The following is a 14,299-nucleotide window of genomic DNA, read 5'->3' on the forward strand; positions in this document are numbered from 1 at the left end:
CATAAAGTCTCAGCCAGGAAAATCCTTAAGCCTCGTACCTGGAATATCTTCATGTCTATAGTCCTATTTAGAGATGCTTGTGTGCAGCCTTCTTAGCGCAGTAGGCAGCGCGTCAGTCTCATAATCTGAAGGTCCTGAGTTCGATCCTCAGAGAGGGCATTTATTTCCTCCTTTTGGCAAGCAAAATTCTCAGATTTTCTTGAAAAGTGGAAACTATGCCTACTCCAACACATTTTTCAAAGCAAACAATTTAAGCGGGGTTCTGACCCCCAACTGCCGGAGAAACCTCTACTTTCCACAAGATGGCAGGCTAGCCTTCTGGGAAAAAGCCAAGATAGAGAACAGAGACCCTGGAGAGCCGGGGATTGAACCCGGTGGCCTCATACATGCGAAGCATGCCTCTACCACTGAGCTACATCCCCTCGACTGCACTCTAACGTTTTGCTGGATGCAAGGAGACTCTGAAGCCCATGGACTGCAAAGTCTCGATTTGAGACTAGAATGTAAAAGTGTCAGGCTTGGAATTGCTCACACCTCACGTGTGAACTGTCTTCATGGAGCATATATTTAGTGCAATCAGGGATCGATTCTCCGGCAGGGCTTTTATTTGCTCAGTTTTGGAATGCAAAACTTCTCAGGATTCCCAAAAATTGACAACTATTGGTCTACTTTCCTGCTTGCTCAGCCTTTCGGGAGATGATTCCATGGATATTCCCTCTTGCCCATCGGTATACATTCAAATTGAAGGCAAGTCATAGTGTGATTGGCTGCCAAGCAGCTACCTTTGGAGCAGTGCAATTGAAGTCTGCCAAGGGCATACATATATTAATGCAATGCTTTGGTATTAGTTCTGATCAGCAGGTTTCCTTGACTGTTCTTCACACCTCCCTAGCGACGACTATGTCATCCATTCCCTTTGAAAGCAGATAGAGTACGCTTCTTTTCCGGTATTTATCGAAGCTCTGGGAATTTTTCATAGTCAATGGAAGGTATTGTTGATTCAAAGCAAAAGCCATGGAAATTAAACCACAAAATCCTTCGAGCCGGATTTGAACCAGACCTAAGGATGCCTGAATTATGCTACAGTCCTCCGCTCTACCAACTGAGCTATCGAAGGAGTAGTGGCAAACTTCCGTAGCACCAAAATTATCTCTCGCTCAAGAAAGGTTGTGGAGGGTGGGGACCAGGAGCAGACAGATGCACATCATCAATATTACCTTGCCACTCCCCCTCAAAGTTACCAGAAAAGTAAGAGTCTCTGCTTTCGAGGAAGAACCCTTACCAATGACCAAGGAGGGCTGCCACAGATTTCTATCCTAAATGTATTAAGATTGCCAAGATTAATCATCACTTTGATGGCTTAAACAAGTTAAGATTCTTCTGTTGTATAAGCATCAAAAATGAGATAGCCCCATTTCATGGGTTTTTTCAAGGCAAACGTCTCACAGTTTAAGTGGGGTTGGTATCCCAGTTGCATGACATATCTCTTCCTTAATACTGATAGCCAGCCTTGTTTTCTGCCAAAATCCGAGACAAGCATGGCAAAAGTCTGGAGATGCCGGGGATTGAACCCGGGGCCTCATACATGCAAAGCATGCGCTTACCACAGAGCTACATCCCCATGTCTGCCAAGTTTTACTGGCTGCCAAGTCAACCCATTTGACACTGCAGCATAAAGTCTCAGCCAGGAAAATCCTTAAGCCTCGTACCTGGAATATCTTCATGGTCTATAGTCCTATTTAGAGATGCTTGTGTGCAGCCTTCTTTAGCGCAGTAGGCAGCGCGTCATCTCATAATCTGAAGGTCCTGAGTTCGATCCTCAGAGAGGGCATTTATTTCCTCCTTTTGGCAAGCAAAATTCTCAGATTTTCTTGAAAAGTGGAAACTATGCCTACTCCAAACACATTTTCAAAGCAAACAATTTAAGCGGGGTTCTGACCCCCAACTGCCCGAGAAACCTCTACTTTCCACAAGATGGCAGCTAGCCTTCTGGAAAAAGCCAAGATAGAGAACAGAGACTCCTGGAGATGCCGGGGATTGAACCCGGGCCTCATACATGCGAAGCATGCGCTCTACCACTGAGCTACATCCCCTCGACTGCACTCTAACGTTTGCTGGATGCAAGGAGACTCTGAAGCCCATGGACTGCAAAGTCTCGATTTGAGACTAGAATGTAAAGTGTCAGGCTTGGAATTGCTCACACCTCACGTGTGAACTGTCTTCATGGAGCATATATTTAGTGCAATCAGGGGATCGATTCTCCGGCAGGGCTTTTATTTGCTCAGTTTGGAATGCAAAACTTCTCAGGATTCCCAAAATGTGACAACTATTGGTCTACTTTCCTGCTTGCTCAGCCCTTTCGGGAGATGATTCATTGGATATTCCCTCTTGCCCATCGGTATACATTCAAATTGAAGGCAAAGTCATAGTGTGATTGGCTGCCAAGCAGCTACCTTTGGAGCAGTGCAATTGAAGTCTGCCAAGGGCATACATATATTAATGCAATGCTTTGGTATTAGTTCTGATCAGCAGGTTTCCTTGACTGTTCTTCACACCTCCCTAGCGACGACTATGTCATCCATTCCCTTTGAAAGCAGATAGAGTACGCTTCTTTTCCGGTATTTATCGAAGCTCTGGGATTTTTCATAGTCAATGGAAGGTATTGTTTGATTCAAAGCAAAAGCCATGGAAATTAAACCACAAAATCCTTCGAGCCGGATTTGAACCAGCGACCTAAGGATGCCTGAATTTATGCTACAGTCCTCCGCTCTACCAACTGAGCTATCGAAGGAGTAGTGGCAAACTTCCGTAGCACCAAAATTATCTCTCGCTCAAGAAAGGTTGTGGAGGGTGGGGACCAGGAGCAGACAGATGCACATCATCAAATTACTCCACTCCCCCTCAAAGTTACCAGAAAAGTAAGAGTCTCTGCTTTTCGAGGAAGAACCCTTACCAATGACCAAGAGGGCTGCCACAGATTTCTATCCTAAATGTATTAAGATTGCCAAGATTAATCATCACTTTGATGGCTTAAACAAGTAAGATTCTTCTGTTGTATAAGCATCAAAAATGAGATAGCCCCATTTCATGGGTTTTTTCAAGGCAAACGTCTCACAGTTTAAGTGGGGTTGGTCTCCCAGTTGGCATGACATATCTCTTCCTTAGATACTGATAGCCAGCCTTGGTTTTCTGCCAAAATCCGAGACAAGCATGGCAAAAGTCTGGAGATGCCGGGGATTGAACCCGGGGCCTCATACATGCAAAGCATGCGCTCTACCACAGAGCTACATCCCCATGTCTGCCAAGTTTTACTGGCTGCCAAGTCAACCCATTTGACACTGCAGCATAAAGTCTCAGCCAGGAAAATCCTTAAGCCTCGTACCTGGAATATCTTCATGGTCTATAGTCCTATTTAGAGATGCTTGTGTGCGGCCTTATTAGCGCAGTAGGCAGCGCGTTCAGTCTCATAATCTGAAGGTCATGAGTTCGATCCTCAGAGAGGGCAGTTTATTTCCTCCTTTTGGCAAGCAAATTCTCAGATTTTCTTGAAAAGTGAAACTATGCTACTCCAAACACATTTTTCAAAGCAAACAATTTAAGCGGGTTCTGACCCCCAACTGCCGAGAAACCTCTACTTTCCCAAGATGGCAGGCTTAGCCTTCTGGAAAAAGCCAAGATAGAGAACAGAGACTCCTGGAGATGCCGGGGATTGAACCCGGGGCCTCATACATGCGAAGCATGCGCTCTACCACTGAGCTACATCCCCTCGACTGCACTCTAACGTTTTGCTGGATGCAAGGAGACTCTGAAGCCCATGGACTGCAAAGTCTCGATTTGAGACTAGAATGTAAAGTGTCAGGCTTGGAATTGCTCACACCTCACGTGTGAACTGTCTTCATGGAGCATATATTTGTGCAATCAGGGATCGATTCTCCGGCAGGGCTTTTATTTGCTCAGTTTGGAATGCAAAACTTCTCAGGATTCCCAAAAGTGACAACTATTGGTCTACTTTCCTGCTTGCTCAGCCTTTCGGGAGATGATTCCATTGGATATTCCCTCCTTGCCCATCGGTATACATTCAAATTGAAGGCAAGTCATAGTGTGATTGGCTGCCAAGCAGCTACCTTTGGAGCAGTGCAATTGGAAGTCTGCCAAGGGCATACATATATTAATGCAATGCTTTGGTATTAGTTCTGATCAGCAGGTTTCCTTGACTGTTCTTCACACCTCCCCTAGCGACGACTATGTCATCCATTCCCTTTGAAAGCAGATAGAGTACGCTTCTTTTCCGGTATTTATCGAAGCTCTGGGAATTTTTCATAGTCAATGGAAGGTATTGTTGATTCAAAGCAAAAGCCATGGAAATTAAACCACAAAATCCTTCGAGCCGGATTTGAACCAGCGACCTAAGGATGCCTGAATTTATGCTACAGTCCTCCGCTCTACCAACTGAGCTATCGAAGGAGTAGTGGCAAACTTCCGTAGCACCAAAATTATCTCTCGCTCAAGAAAGGTTGTGGAGGGTGGGGACCAGGAGCAGACAGATGCACATCATCAATATTTACCTGCCACTCCCCCTCAAAGTTACCAGAAAAGTAAGAGTCTCTGCTTTCGAGGAAGAACCCTTACCAATGACCAAGAGGGCTGCCACAGATTTCTATCCTAAATGTATTAAGATTGCCAAGATTAATCATCACTTTGATGGCTTAAACAAGTAAGATTCTTCTGTTGTATAAGCATCAAAAATGAGATAGCCCCATTTCATGGGTTTTTTCAAGGCAAACGTCTCACAGTTTAAGTGGGGTTGGTATCCCAGTTGCATGACATATCTCTTCCTTAATACTGATAGCCAGCCTTGTTTTCTGCCAAAATCCGAGACAAGCATGGCAAAAGTCTGGAGATGCCGGGGATTGAACCCGGGGCCTCATACATGCAAAGCATGCGCTCTACCACAGAGCTACATCCCCATGTCTGCCAAGTTTTACTGGCTGCCAAGTCAACCCATTTGACACTGCAGCATAAAGTCTCAGCCAGGAAAATCCTTAAGCCTCGTACCTGGAATATCTTCATGGTCTATAGTCCTATTTAGAGATGCTTGTGTGCAGCCTTCTTAGCGCAGTAGGCAGCGCGTCAGTCTCATAATCTGAAGGTCCTGAGTTCGATCCTCAGAGAGGGCATTTATTTCCTCCTTTTGGCAAGCAAAATTCTCAGATTTTCTTGAAAAGTGGAAACTATGCCTACTCCAAACACATTTTTCAAAGCAAACAATTTAAGCGGGGTTCTGACCCCCAACTGCCCGAGAAACCTCTACTTTCCACAAGATGGCAGGCTAGCCTTCTGGAAAAAGCCAAGATAGAGAACAGAGACTCCTGGAGATGCCGGGGATTGAACCCGGGGCCTCATACATGCGAAGCATGCGCTCTACCACTGAGCTACATCCCCTCGACTGCACTCTAACGTTTTGCTGGATGCAAGGAGACTCTGAAGCCCATGGACTGCAAAGTCTCGATTTGAGACTAGAATGTAAAGTGTCAGGCTTGGAATTGCTCACACCTCACGTGTGAACTGTCTTCATGGAGCATATATTTAGTGCAATCAGGGATCGATTCTCCGGCAGGGCTTTTATTTGCTCAGTTTGGAATGCAAAACTTCTCAGGATTCCCAAAAATGTGACAACTATTGGTCTACTTTCCTGCTTGCTCAGCCTTTCGGGAGATGATTCCATTGGATATTCCCTCTTGCCCATCGGTATACATTCAAATTGAAGGCAAGTCATAGTGTGATTGGCTGCCAAGCAGCTACCTTTGGAGCAGTGCAATTGGAAGTCTGCCAAGGGCATACATATATTAATGCAATGCTTTGGTATTAGTTCTGATCAGCAGGTTTCCTTGACTGTTCTTCACACCTCCCCTAGCGACGACTATGTCATCCATTCCCTTTGAAAGCAGATAGAGTACGCTTCTTTTCCGGTATTTATCGAAGCTCTGGGAATTTTTCATAGTCAATGGAAGGTATTGTTGATTCAAAGCAAAAGCCATGGAAATTAAACCACAAAATCCTTCGAGCCGGATTTGAACCAGCGACCTAAGGATGCCTGAATTTATGCTACAGTCCTCCGCTCTACCAACTGAGCTATCGAAGGAGTAGTGGCAAACTTCCGTAGCACCAAAATTATCTCTCGCTCAAGAAAGGTTGTGGAGGGTGGGGACCAGGAGCAGACAGATGCACATCATCAATATTACCTGCCACTCCCCCTCAAAGTTACCAGAAAAGTAAGAGTCTCTGCTTTCGAGGAAGAACCCTTACCAATGACCAAGAGGGCTGCCACAGATTTCTATCCTAAATGTATTAAGATTGCCAAGATTAATCATCACTTTGATGGCTTAAACAAGTAAGATTCTTCTGTTGTATAAGCATCAAAAATGAGATAGCCCCATTTCATGGGTTTTTTCAAGGCAAACGTCTCACAGTTTAAGTGGGGTTGGTATCCCAGTTGCATGACATATCTCTTCCTTAATACTGATAGCCAGCCTTGTTTTCTGCCAAAATCCGAGACAAGCATGGCAAAAGTCTGGAGATGCCGGGGATTGAACCCGGGGCCTCATACATGCAAAGCATGCGCTCTACCACTGAGCTACATCCCCATGTCTGCCAAGTTTTACTGGCTGCCAAGTCAACCCATTTGACACTGCAGCATAAAGTCTCAGCCAGGAAAATCCTTAAGCCTCGTACCTGGAATATCTTCATGGTCTATAGTCCTATTTAGAGATGCTTGTGTGCAGCCTTCTTAGCGCAGTAGGCAGCGCGTCAGTCTCATAATCTGAAGGTCCTGAGTTCGATCCTCAGAGAGGGCATTTATTTCCTCCTTTTGGCAAGCAAAATTCTCAGATTTTCTTGAAAAGTGGAAACTATGCCTACTCCAAACACATTTTTCAAAGCAAACAATTTAAGCGGGGTTCTGACCCCCAACTGCCGGAGAAACCTCTACTTTCCACAAGATGGCAGGCTAGCCTTCTGGAAAAAGCCAAGATAGAGAACAGAGACTCCTGGAGATGCCGGGGATTGAACCCGGGGCCTCATACATGCGAAGCATGCGCTCTACCACTGAGCTACATCCCCTCGACTGCACTCTAACGTTTTGCTGGATGCAAGGAGACTCTGAAGCCCATGGACTGCAAAGTCTCGATTTGAGACTAGAATGTAAAGTGTCAGGCTTGGAATTGCTCACACCTCACGTGTGAACTGTCTTCATGGAGCATATATTTAGTGCAATCAGGGATCGATTCTCCGGCAGGGCTTTTATTTGCTCAGTTTGGAATGCAAAACTTCTCAGGATTCCCAAAAATGTGACAACTATTGGTCTACTTTCCTGCTTGCTCAGCCTTTCGGGAGATGATTCCATTGGATATTCCCTCTTGCCCATCGGTATACATTCAAATTGAAGGCAAGTCATAGTGTGATTGGCTGCCAAGCAGCTACCTTTGGAGCAGTGCAATTGGAAGTCTGCCAAGGGCATACATATATTAATGCAATGCTTTGGTATTAGTTCTGATCAGCAGGTTTCCTTGACTGTTCTTCACACCTCCCCTAGCGACGACTATGTCATCCATTCCCTTTGAAAGCAGATAGAGTACGCTTCTTTTCCGGTATTTATCGAAGCTCTGGGAATTTTTCATAGTCAATGGAAGGTATTGTTGATTCAAAGCAAAAGCCATGGAAATTAAACCACAAAATCCTTCGAGCCGGATTTGAACCAGCGACCTAAGGATGCCTGAATTTATGCTACAGTCCTCCGCTCTACCAACTGAGCTATCGAAGGAGTAGTGGCAAACTTCCGTAGCACCAAAATTATCTCTCGCTCAAGAAAGGTTGTGGAGGGTGGGGACCAGGAGCAGACAGATGCACATCATCAATATTACCTGCCACTCCCCCTCAAAGTTACCAGAAAAGTAAGAGTCTCTGCTTTCGAGGAAGAACCCTTACCAATGACCAAGAGGGCTGCCACAGATTTCTATCCTAAATGTATTAAGATTGCCAAGATTAATCATCACTTTGATGGCTTAAACAAGTAAGATTCTTCTGTTGTATAAGCATCAAAAATGAGATAGCCCCATTTCATGGGTTTTTTCAAGGCAAACGTCTCACAGTTTAAGTGGGGTTGGTATCCCAGTTGCATGACATATCTCTTCCTTAATACTGATAGCCAGCCTTGTTTTCTGCCAAAATCCGAGACAAGCATGGCAAAAGTCTGGAGATGCCGGGGATTGAACCCGGGGCCTCATACATGCAAAGCATGCGCTCTACCACAGAGCTACATCCCCATGTCTGCCAAGTTTTACTGGCTGCCAAGTCAACCCATTTGACACTGCAGCATAAAGTCTCAGCCAGGAAAATCCTTAAGCCTCGTACCTGGAATATCTTCATGGTCTATAGTCCTATTTAGAGATGCTTGTGTGCAGCCTTCTTAGCGCAGTAGGCAGCGCGTCAGTCTCATAATCTGAAGGTCCTGAGTTCGATCCTCAGAGAGGGCATTTATTTCCTCCTTTTGGCAAGCAAAATTCTCAGATTTTCTTGAAAAGTGGAAACTATGCCTACTCCAAACACATTTTTCAAAGCAAACAATTTAAGCGGGGTTCTGACCCCCAACTGCCCGAGAAACCTCTACTTTCCACAAGATGGCAGGCTAGCCTTCTGGAAAAAGCCAAGATAGAGAACAGAGACTCCTGGAGATGCCGGGGATTGAACCCGGGGCCTCATACATGCGAAGCATGCGCTCTACCACTGAGCTACATCCCCTCGACTGCACTCTAACGTTTTGCTGGATGCAAGGAGACTCTGAAGCCCATGGACTGCAAAGTCTCGATTTGAGACTAGAATGTAAAGTGTCAGGCTTGGAATTGCTCACACCTCACGTGTGAACTGTCTTCATGGAGCATATATTTAGTGCAATCAGGGATCGATTCTCCGGCAGGGCTTTTATTTGCTCAGTTTGGAATGCAAAACTTCTCAGGATTCCCAAAAATGTGACAACTATTGGTCTACTTTCCTGCTTGCTCAGCCTTTCGGGAGATGATTCCATTGGATATTCCCTCTTGCCCATCGGTATACATTCAAATTGAAGGCAAGTCATAGTGTGATTGGCTGCCAAGCAGCTACCTTTGGAGCAGTGCAATTGGAAGTCTGCCAAGGGCATACATATATTAATGCAATGCTTTGGTATTAGTTCTGATCAGCAGGTTTCCTTGACTGTTCTTCACACCTCCCCTAGCGACGACTATGTCATCCATTCCCTTTGAAAGCAGATAGAGTACGCTTCTTTTCCGGTATTTATCGAAGCTCTGGGAATTTTTCATAGTCAATGGAAGGTATTGTTGATTCAAAGCAAAAGCCATGGAAATTAAACCACAAAATCCTTCGAGCCGGATTTGAACCAGCGACCTAAGGATGCCTGAATTTATGCTACAGTCCTCCGCTCTACCAACTGAGCTATCGAAGGAGTAGTGGCAAACTTCCGTAGCACCAAAATTATCTCTCGCTCAAGAAAGGTTGTGGAGGGTGGGGACCAGGAGCAGACAGATGCACATCATCAATATTACCTGCCACTCCCCCTCAAAGTTACCAGAAAAGTAAGAGTCTCTGCTTTCGAGGAAGAACCCTTACCAATGACCAAGAGGGCTGCCACAGATTTCTATCCTAAATGTATTAAGATTGCCAAGATTAATCATCACTTTGATGGCTTAAACAAGTAAGATTCTTCTGTTGTATAAGCATCAAAAATGAGATAGCCCCATTTCATGGGTTTTTTCAAGGCAAACGTCTCACAGTTTAAGTGGGGTTGGTATCCCAGTTGCATGACATATCTCTTCCTTAATACTGATAGCCAGCCTTGTTTTCTGCCAAAATCCGAGACAAGCATGGCAAAAGTCTGGAGATGCCGGGGATTGAACCCGGGGCCTCATACATGCAAAGCATGCGCTCTACCACAGAGCTACATCCCCATGTCTGCCAAGTTTTACTGGCTGCCAAGTCAACCCATTTGACACTGCAGCATAAAGTCTCAGCCAGGAAAATCCTTAAGCCTCGTACCTGGAATATCTTCATGGTCTATAGTCCTATTTAGAGATGCTTGTGTGCAGCCTTATTAGCGCAGTAGGCAGCGCGTCAGTCTCATAATCTGAAGGTCCTGAGTTCGATCCTCAGAGAGGGCATTTATTTCCTCCTTTTGGCAAGCAAAATTCTCAGATTTTCTTGAAAAGTGGAAACTATGCCTACTCCAAACACATTTTTCAAAGCAAACAATTTAAGCGGGGTTCTGACCCCCAACTGCCCGAGAAACCTCTACTTTCCACAAGATGGCAGGCTAGCCTTCTGGAAAAAGCCAAGATAGAGAACAGAGACTCCTGGAGATGCCGGGGATTGAACCCGGGGCCTCATACATGCGAAGCATGCGCTCTACCACTGAGCTACATCCCCTCGACTGCACTCTAACGTTTTGCTGGATGCAAGGAGACTCTGAAGCCCATGGACTGCAAAGTCTCGATTTGAGACTAGAATGTAAAGTGTCAGGCTTGGAATTGCTCACACCTCACGTGTGAACTGTCTTCATGGAGCATATATTTAGTGCAATCAGGGATCGATTCTCCGGCAGGGCTTTTATTTGCTCAGTTTGGAATGCAAAACTTCTCAGGATTCCCAAAAATGTGACAACTATTGGTCTACTTTCCTGCTTGCTCAGCCTTTCGGGAGATGATTCCATTGGATATTCCCTCTTGCCCATCGGTATACATTCAAATTGAAGGCAAGTCATAGTGTGATTGGCTGCCAAGCAGCTACCTTTGGAGCAGTGCAATTGGAAGTCTGCCAAGGGCATACATATATTAATGCAATGCTTTGGTATTAGTTCTGATCAGCAGGTTTCCTTGACTGTTCTTCACACCTCCCCTAGCGACGACTATGTCATCCATTCCCTTTGAAAGCAGATAGAGTACGCTTCTTTTCCGGTATTTATCGAAGCTCTGGGAATTTTTCATAGTCAATGGAAGGTATTGTTGATTCAAAGCAAAAGCCATGGAAATTAAACCACAAAATCCTTCGAGCCGGATTTGAACCAGCGACCTAAGGATGCCTGAATTTATGCTACAGTCCTCCGCTCTACCAACTGAGCTATCGAAGGAGTAGTGGCAAACTTCCGTAGCACCAAAATTATCTCTCGCTCAAGAAAGGTTGTGGAGGGTGGGGACCAGGAGCAGACAGATGCACATCATCAATATTACCTGCCACTCCCCCTCAAAGTTACCAGAAAAGTAAGAGTCTCTGCTTTCGAGGAAGAACCCTTACCAATGACCAAGAGGGCTGCCACAGATTTCTATCCTAAATGTATTAAGATTGCCAAGATTAATCATCACTTTGATGGCTTAAACAAGTAAGATTCTTCTGTTGTATAAGCATCAAAAATGAGATAGCCCCATTTCATGGGTTTTTTCAAGGCAAACGTCTCACAGTTTAAGTGGGGTTGGTATCCCAGTTGCATGACATATCTCTTCCTTAATACTGATAGCCAGCCTTGTTTTCTGCCAAAATCCGAGACAAGCATGGCAAAAGTCTGGAGATGCCGGGGATTGAACCCGGGGCCTCATACATGCAAAGCATGCGCTCTACCACAGAGCTACATCCCCATGTCTGCCAAGTTTTACTGGCTGCCAAGTCAACCCATTTGACACTGCAGCATAAAGTCTCAGCCAGGAAAATCCTTAAGCCTCGTACCTGGAATATCTTCATGGTCTATAGTCCTATTTAGAGATGCTTGTGTGCAGCCTTCTTAGCGCAGTAGGCAGCGCGTCAGTCTCATAATCTGAAGGTCCTGAGTTCGATCCTCAGAGAGGGCATTTATTTCCTCCTTTTGGCAAGCAAAATTCTCAGATTTTCTTGAAAAGTGGAAACTATGCCTACTCCAAACACATTTTTCAAAGCAAACAATTTAAGCGGGGTTCTGACCCCCAACTGCCCGAGAAACCTCTACTTTCCACAAGATGGCAGGCTAGCCTTCTGGAAAAAGCCAAGATAGAGAACAGAGACTCCTGGAGATGCCGGGGATTGAACCCGGGGCCTCATACATGCGAAGCATGCGCTCTACCACTGAGCTACATCCCCTCGACTGCACTCTAACGTTTTGCTGGATGCAAGGAGACTCTGAAGCCCATGGACTGCAAAGTCTCGATTTGAGACTAGAATGTAAAGTGTCAGGCTTGGAATTGCTCACACCTCACGTGTGAACTGTCTTCATGGAGCATATATTTAGTGCAATCAGGGATCGATTCTCCGGCAGGGCTTTTATTTGCTCAGTTTGGAATGCAAAACTTCTCAGGATTCCCAAAAATGTGACAACTATTGGTCTACTTTCCTGCTTGCTCAGCCTTTCGGGAGATGATTCCATTGGATATTCCCTCTTGCCCATCGGTATACATTCAAATTGAAGGCAAGTCATAGTGTGATTGGCTGCCAAGCAGCTACCTTTGGAGCAGTGCAATTGGAAGTCTGCCAAGGGCATACATATATTAATGCAATGCTTTGGTATTAGTTCTGATCAGCAGGTTTCCTTGACTGTTCTTCACACCTCCCCTAGCGACGACTATGTCATCCATTCCCTTTGAAAGCAGATAGAGTACGCTTCTTTTCCGGTATTTATCGAAGCTCTGGGAATTTTTCATAGTCAATGGAAGGTATTGTTGATTCAAAGCAAAAGCCATGGAAATTAAACCACAAAATCCTTCGAGCCGGATTTGAACCAGCGACCTAAGGATGCCTGAATTTATGCTACAGTCCTCCGCTCTACCAACTGAGCTATCGAAGGAGTAGTGGCAAACTTCCGTAGCACCAAAATTATCTCTCGCTCAAGAAAGGTTGTGGAGGGTGGGGACCAGGAGCAGACAGATGCACATCATCAATATTACCTGCCACTCCCCCTCAAAGTTACCAGAAAAGTAAGAGTCTCTGCTTTCGAGGAAGAACCCTTACCAATGACCAAGAGGGCTGCCACAGATTTCTATCCTAAATGTATTAAGATTGCCAAGATTAATCATCACTTTGATGGCTTAAACAAGTAAGATTCTTCTGTTGTATAAGCATCAAAAATGAGATAGCCCCATTTCATGGGTTTTTTCAAGGCAAACGTCTCACAGTTTAAGTGGGGTTGGTATCCCAGTTGCATGACATATCTCTTCCTTAATACTGATAGCCAGCCTTGTTTTCTGCCAAAATCCGAGACAAGCATGGCAAAAGTCTGGAGATGCCGGGGATTGAACCCGGGGCCTCATACATGCAAAGCATGCGCTCTACCACTGAGCTACATCCCCATGTCTGCCAAGTTTTACTGGCTGCCAAGTCAACCCATTTGACACTGCAGCATAAAGTCTCAGCCAGGAAAATCCTTAAGCCTCGTACCTGGAATATCTTCATGGTCTATAGTCCTATTTAGAGATGCTTGTGTGCAGCCTTCTTAGCGCAGTAGGCAGCGCGTCAGTCTCATAATCTGAAGGTCCTGAGTTCGATCCTCAGAGAGGGCATTTATTTCCTCCTTTTGGCAAGCAAAATTCTCAGATTTTCTTGAAAAGTGGAAACTATGCCTACTCCAAACACATTTTTCAAAGCAAACAATTTAAGCGGGGTTCTGACCCCCAACTGCCGGAGAAACCTCTACTTTCCACAAGATGGCAGGCTAGCCTTCTGGAAAAAGCCAAGATAGAGAACAGAGACTCCTGGAGATGCCGGGGATTGAACCCGGGGCCTCATACATGCGAAGCATGCGCTCTACCACTGAGCTACATCCCCTCGACTGCACTCTAACGTTTTGCTGGATGCAAGGAGACTCTGAAGCCCATGGACTGCAAAGTCTCGATTTGAGACTAGAATGTAAAGTGTCAGGCTTGGAATTGCTCACACCTCACGTGTGAACTGTCTTCATGGAGCATATATTTAGTGCAATCAGGGATCGATTCTCCGGCAGGGCTTTTATTTGCTCAGTTTGGAATGCAAAACTTCTCAGGATTCCCAAAAATGTGACAACTATTGGTCTACTTTCCTGCTTGCTCAGCCTTTCGGGAGATGATTCCATTGGATATTCCCTCTTGCCCATCGGTATACATTCAAATTGAAGGCAAGTCATAGTGTGATTGGCTGCCAAGCAGCTACCTTTGGAGCAGTGCAATTGGAAGTCTGCCAAGGGCATACATATATTAATGCAATGCTTTGGTATTAGTTCTGATCAGCAGGTTTCCTTGACTGTTCTTCACACCTCCCCTAG

At 45.3% G+C, this 14,299-nt stretch overlaps 30 non-coding genes across 30 annotated transcripts; 7 read left to right on the forward strand and 23 right to left on the reverse strand.

Moving 5' to 3' along the window:
- Positions 1-86: 86 nt before the first annotated feature.
- Positions 87-159, forward strand: TRNAM-CAU (transfer RNA methionine (anticodon CAU)). Its single transcript has one exon. It is a non-coding gene; the product is annotated as a tRNA-Met (tRNA).
- Positions 160-1,034: 875 nt separating this feature from the next.
- Positions 1,035-1,117, reverse strand: TRNAY-GUA (transfer RNA tyrosine (anticodon GUA)). The gene is given in 2 exon segments: positions 1,035-1,068; positions 1,081-1,117. It is a non-coding gene; the product is annotated as a tRNA-Tyr (tRNA).
- Positions 1,118-2,022: 905 nt separating this feature from the next.
- Positions 2,023-2,093, reverse strand: TRNAA-CGC (transfer RNA alanine (anticodon CGC)). The gene has a single exon. It is a non-coding gene; the product is annotated as a tRNA-Ala (tRNA).
- Positions 2,094-2,705: 612 nt separating this feature from the next.
- TRNAY-GUA (transfer RNA tyrosine (anticodon GUA)) lies at positions 2,706-2,791 on the reverse strand. Its single transcript is given in 2 exon segments — positions 2,706-2,741; positions 2,755-2,791. It is a non-coding gene; the product is annotated as a tRNA-Tyr (tRNA).
- Positions 2,792-3,222: 431 nt separating this feature from the next.
- Positions 3,223-3,294, reverse strand: TRNAA-UGC (transfer RNA alanine (anticodon UGC)). The gene has a single exon. It is a non-coding gene; the product is annotated as a tRNA-Ala (tRNA).
- A 400-nt stretch (positions 3,295-3,694) lies between these two features.
- Positions 3,695-3,766, reverse strand: TRNAA-CGC (transfer RNA alanine (anticodon CGC)). The gene has a single exon. It is a non-coding gene; the product is annotated as a tRNA-Ala (tRNA).
- A 612-nt stretch (positions 3,767-4,378) lies between these two features.
- On the reverse strand, positions 4,379-4,464 carry TRNAY-GUA (transfer RNA tyrosine (anticodon GUA)). Its single transcript is given in 2 exon segments — positions 4,379-4,414; positions 4,428-4,464. It is a non-coding gene; the product is annotated as a tRNA-Tyr (tRNA).
- Positions 4,465-4,895: 431 nt separating this feature from the next.
- On the reverse strand, positions 4,896-4,967 carry TRNAA-UGC (transfer RNA alanine (anticodon UGC)). Its single transcript has one exon. It is a non-coding gene; the product is annotated as a tRNA-Ala (tRNA).
- A 137-nt stretch (positions 4,968-5,104) lies between these two features.
- Positions 5,105-5,177, forward strand: TRNAM-CAU (transfer RNA methionine (anticodon CAU)). Its single transcript has one exon. It is a non-coding gene; the product is annotated as a tRNA-Met (tRNA).
- Positions 5,178-5,370: 193 nt separating this feature from the next.
- On the reverse strand, positions 5,371-5,442 carry TRNAA-CGC (transfer RNA alanine (anticodon CGC)). Its single transcript has one exon. It is a non-coding gene; the product is annotated as a tRNA-Ala (tRNA).
- Positions 5,443-6,056: 614 nt separating this feature from the next.
- TRNAY-GUA (transfer RNA tyrosine (anticodon GUA)) lies at positions 6,057-6,142 on the reverse strand. The gene is given in 2 exon segments: positions 6,057-6,092; positions 6,106-6,142. It is a non-coding gene; the product is annotated as a tRNA-Tyr (tRNA).
- A 430-nt stretch (positions 6,143-6,572) lies between these two features.
- On the reverse strand, positions 6,573-6,644 carry TRNAA-UGC (transfer RNA alanine (anticodon UGC)). The gene has a single exon. It is a non-coding gene; the product is annotated as a tRNA-Ala (tRNA).
- A 137-nt stretch (positions 6,645-6,781) lies between these two features.
- TRNAM-CAU (transfer RNA methionine (anticodon CAU)) lies at positions 6,782-6,854 on the forward strand. The gene has a single exon. It is a non-coding gene; the product is annotated as a tRNA-Met (tRNA).
- A 193-nt stretch (positions 6,855-7,047) lies between these two features.
- Positions 7,048-7,119, reverse strand: TRNAA-CGC (transfer RNA alanine (anticodon CGC)). The gene has a single exon. It is a non-coding gene; the product is annotated as a tRNA-Ala (tRNA).
- Positions 7,120-7,733: 614 nt separating this feature from the next.
- Positions 7,734-7,819, reverse strand: TRNAY-GUA (transfer RNA tyrosine (anticodon GUA)). The gene is given in 2 exon segments: positions 7,734-7,769; positions 7,783-7,819. It is a non-coding gene; the product is annotated as a tRNA-Tyr (tRNA).
- A 430-nt stretch (positions 7,820-8,249) lies between these two features.
- On the reverse strand, positions 8,250-8,321 carry TRNAA-UGC (transfer RNA alanine (anticodon UGC)). The gene has a single exon. It is a non-coding gene; the product is annotated as a tRNA-Ala (tRNA).
- Positions 8,322-8,458: 137 nt separating this feature from the next.
- On the forward strand, positions 8,459-8,531 carry TRNAM-CAU (transfer RNA methionine (anticodon CAU)). The gene has a single exon. It is a non-coding gene; the product is annotated as a tRNA-Met (tRNA).
- A 193-nt stretch (positions 8,532-8,724) lies between these two features.
- Positions 8,725-8,796, reverse strand: TRNAA-CGC (transfer RNA alanine (anticodon CGC)). The gene has a single exon. It is a non-coding gene; the product is annotated as a tRNA-Ala (tRNA).
- A 614-nt stretch (positions 8,797-9,410) lies between these two features.
- Positions 9,411-9,496, reverse strand: TRNAY-GUA (transfer RNA tyrosine (anticodon GUA)). The gene is given in 2 exon segments: positions 9,411-9,446; positions 9,460-9,496. It is a non-coding gene; the product is annotated as a tRNA-Tyr (tRNA).
- Positions 9,497-9,926: 430 nt separating this feature from the next.
- Positions 9,927-9,998, reverse strand: TRNAA-UGC (transfer RNA alanine (anticodon UGC)). Its single transcript has one exon. It is a non-coding gene; the product is annotated as a tRNA-Ala (tRNA).
- Positions 9,999-10,135: 137 nt separating this feature from the next.
- Positions 10,136-10,208, forward strand: TRNAM-CAU (transfer RNA methionine (anticodon CAU)). The gene has a single exon. It is a non-coding gene; the product is annotated as a tRNA-Met (tRNA).
- A 193-nt stretch (positions 10,209-10,401) lies between these two features.
- Positions 10,402-10,473, reverse strand: TRNAA-CGC (transfer RNA alanine (anticodon CGC)). Its single transcript has one exon. It is a non-coding gene; the product is annotated as a tRNA-Ala (tRNA).
- Positions 10,474-11,087: 614 nt separating this feature from the next.
- On the reverse strand, positions 11,088-11,173 carry TRNAY-GUA (transfer RNA tyrosine (anticodon GUA)). The gene is given in 2 exon segments: positions 11,088-11,123; positions 11,137-11,173. It is a non-coding gene; the product is annotated as a tRNA-Tyr (tRNA).
- Positions 11,174-11,603: 430 nt separating this feature from the next.
- TRNAA-UGC (transfer RNA alanine (anticodon UGC)) lies at positions 11,604-11,675 on the reverse strand. The gene has a single exon. It is a non-coding gene; the product is annotated as a tRNA-Ala (tRNA).
- A 137-nt stretch (positions 11,676-11,812) lies between these two features.
- TRNAM-CAU (transfer RNA methionine (anticodon CAU)) lies at positions 11,813-11,885 on the forward strand. The gene has a single exon. It is a non-coding gene; the product is annotated as a tRNA-Met (tRNA).
- Positions 11,886-12,078: 193 nt separating this feature from the next.
- Positions 12,079-12,150, reverse strand: TRNAA-CGC (transfer RNA alanine (anticodon CGC)). The gene has a single exon. It is a non-coding gene; the product is annotated as a tRNA-Ala (tRNA).
- A 614-nt stretch (positions 12,151-12,764) lies between these two features.
- On the reverse strand, positions 12,765-12,850 carry TRNAY-GUA (transfer RNA tyrosine (anticodon GUA)). Its single transcript is given in 2 exon segments — positions 12,765-12,800; positions 12,814-12,850. It is a non-coding gene; the product is annotated as a tRNA-Tyr (tRNA).
- Positions 12,851-13,280: 430 nt separating this feature from the next.
- On the reverse strand, positions 13,281-13,352 carry TRNAA-UGC (transfer RNA alanine (anticodon UGC)). The gene has a single exon. It is a non-coding gene; the product is annotated as a tRNA-Ala (tRNA).
- Positions 13,353-13,489: 137 nt separating this feature from the next.
- On the forward strand, positions 13,490-13,562 carry TRNAM-CAU (transfer RNA methionine (anticodon CAU)). The gene has a single exon. It is a non-coding gene; the product is annotated as a tRNA-Met (tRNA).
- A 193-nt stretch (positions 13,563-13,755) lies between these two features.
- Positions 13,756-13,827, reverse strand: TRNAA-CGC (transfer RNA alanine (anticodon CGC)). Its single transcript has one exon. It is a non-coding gene; the product is annotated as a tRNA-Ala (tRNA).
- Positions 13,828-14,299: the final 472 nt, after the last annotated feature.

Source organism: Lissotriton vulgaris, unplaced genomic scaffold (genome assembly GCF_964263255.1).
Source record: "Lissotriton vulgaris unplaced genomic scaffold, aLisVul1.2 SCAFFOLD_2797, whole genome shotgun sequence".
Classification (NCBI taxonomy): Eukaryota; Metazoa; Chordata; class Amphibia; order Caudata; family Salamandridae; genus Lissotriton; species Lissotriton vulgaris.